The 2,599-nt window shown below is 51.8% G+C and overlaps 1 protein-coding gene across 2 annotated transcripts in view; it reads left to right on the top strand.

Annotated features, from left to right (window-relative positions):
• PALMD (palmdelphin) overlaps nucleotides 1–2,599 on the top strand; it is a 48,042-nt gene that overhangs the window by 44,171 nt on the left and 1,272 nt on the right. The gene's annotated exons all lie outside the window — the stretch shown is intronic.

Here is a 2,599-nt window from a genome sequence, read left to right as displayed (position 1 = left end):
CCACCCAGCAGGTCATTCCCTAGGCTGTAGGTGTGCTGGACATTTTTCTTCCCTAGGTGCAGCACTTTGCATTTCTCCTTGTTGAACTGCATTCTGTTGTTATCTGCCCACTTGTCCAACCTTTCCAGGTCTGCTTGCAGCTGTTCCCTGCCCTCCGGCGTGTCCACTTCTCCCCATAGCTTTGTGTCATCTGCAAACTTGGACAGAGTACATTTCACTCCCTCGTCCAAGTCGCTGATGAAGACATTAAAGAGTATCGGTCCAAGGACCGAGCCCTGCGGGACCCCACTGCCCACACCCTTCCAGGTCAAAACTGACCCATCCACCATGACTCTCTGGGTGCGACCCTCCAGCCAATTCGCCACCCACTGGACTGTGTAGTCATCCAAGTCACAGCCTCTTAACTTGTTCACCAGTAACAGCACTTCTGCCAGCAGTTTCGGTTTCACAGCTGGAGTTTCCAGGGGGTGCACGGCCAATCTCAGGAGGTGTACATGTACCCCTTGTGTCGCAAATGCTGCAACTTAAATATAGATTGTAGTACCATGCTGCAGTCTTAAATCAGCTTTGGTGGGATCCTAGACCCGAGACTGAAAGTCAGCTGATTTTTGGCTTCTGCCCTGTTCAAGGCTCTGTTGTGGTGTAGGGCTAAGAACATGGGCAGGGCATGGAGGGCTCATTCTAGCCACTGCACAGGACCTGGTTCAAGGCTGCAGTGCAGTACAGGGGCTGGAAGCAATGTCAGTATGGTAAGGGAGCCAGTGCCAGTCCCGACCCTGCACTGCATGGGAGCCAGTTCAAGGCCCAGGTGCATCAGGTTTGGCATTTTCAACTACTGTTGTACAGGTATCAGTTTATTCATTGGAGCCCTTCCTATAAAAAAAGACAACAGGCAAAGTGGAGAAAACATTTTGGAACACCATTTGAGAACCTACTCCATTCTCCACCAGTTTTATTTCTGTGCAACATTGTCCCTCTGGCACAACAAAAAGGAGAAAACAGATTACCGAGTGAAATTCTGGCCCTGTGGCAGTTAACAGAATTTTTGTCACTGAATTCCAAGGAACCAAATTTTACCTCCAGCATTAAAAACTATCTCCAAGCAGAGAATCTTAAAGTGTTGAATGGAACTTGGAACAGAGCCATATCCTTCTCTTTCCCCAACCTTTTGTCACCACTCCTTGCCATAATCTGATCCATAGAAACAAGCCAGGAAATGACTAATTTTTTTTTCCAAACAGCCTTGTAGTCATAGCACTTGTTCTGAAAAAGAAACAAAACCAGGAAAGCTTTGCATTTAAAACAACAATACATTACAAAAGGCTATTCCTTAAGAAGGGAGGAGGAAAAGAGTTTATAAATCAGTAATTCTCTTAAATATCAGCACATCAGACTCACCCCATATCTCCAGTGAAATCAAGGATTACCCCAGGGCTGAACATATTCTCTCTGTTTATCATTAAACCAGTCCACAAGTTCTTGTTTGGCATTTGAGACCAGAAAATCTGGGCCAAATGCTCCTGGTTTCTGTGTAGCACAGAGAAGAATGGAAGCTTGGAGCTCTGTTAGAAATGAAGGAGAGCATGGATAGCTGGAAAGCAAGCCAGACTGGGCCTTGCAAACTCCCAACGGAAAGAAAGGAAGGTAATTTCCAGAACAAAATCCTGCAGAGATTAGCATGGTTTAGGGACAGCTAGCCGTCACATGGGACATGTGCTCTTCTTTACTCTAAGGGGTTTCAACCAGAGTTGAAAGTACCCCTGCTGGGATCTTGTGGGGAGCCGACATGGGCCTGCATAGTAAGGGAGCTCTGTTCCTCCCTCCCTCATTCCCCTACTCCAGCTCTAGCCACAGCACAGCCGAGCTGGCATCTGCATGCTGCTGCTGCCACCACCAAGAGGCTTGGGCAGGGGTTAGGGGAATGGAACCACCATATCTCATGGGCCCAGCTCAGGTACCTGGGAAGAGCCTGCAAACGGGAAGGGTGCTCCCTTCCCCCATCCCCCTGCCCGAGCCTCTTGACAGCAGCAGCTCATACCTGCCAGCTTGCAACTACCGGCTCAGCTTTGCTGTAACAGCAGCTGGGGCATGGGGAGCTTGGGGTAGAATGAAGCCCCCCTGCCTCATGGCCCCCTTCCCCCAACTACACTGGCTAGGGTTTCGTAGGCGTGGCCTAACTCACTCCAAGGCAAGGGGGCTCTGTTCCACCCCAGCTCTGGCCACAGCAAAGCAGAGCTGGCAGCTGAGTGCTGCCACCATCAAGAGGCTTGGGCAGGTGTGTGGGGGAAGGGATCACAGGTCTGGCTTGGCTCCCCGCAATACCTCAGCTGGGGTAGCTGGGGGAAGCCTATGAGGTGGGGGGGGCTCCCTTCCCCCACCCCCTACACAGGCCTCTTGACAGAGGCAGCACACAGCTGCCAGCTTAGTTTTGCCACAGCTGGAGCTGGAGCTGGGGAGGCAGGAGGGAGGAGGGGGTGAAGGGAACAGAGCCCCTCCCCTCCACATGGCCCAGCCCAGCTTTCCCCCCCACCCCAAGATCCCCAAGACCTCAGCAGTAGTTGGGGGGGGGGGCACACAGGGGGGAGGCAGAGCTAGGGAG

Source organism: Alligator sinensis, unplaced genomic scaffold (assembly GCF_000455745.1).
Source record: "Alligator sinensis unplaced genomic scaffold, ASM45574v1 scaffold647_2, whole genome shotgun sequence".
NCBI classification, from domain to species: Eukaryota; Metazoa; Chordata; order Crocodylia; family Alligatoridae; genus Alligator; species Alligator sinensis.
The sequence above is the reverse complement of the archived record's forward strand: the minus strand, read 5'-3'. Positions and strand labels throughout refer to the sequence as shown.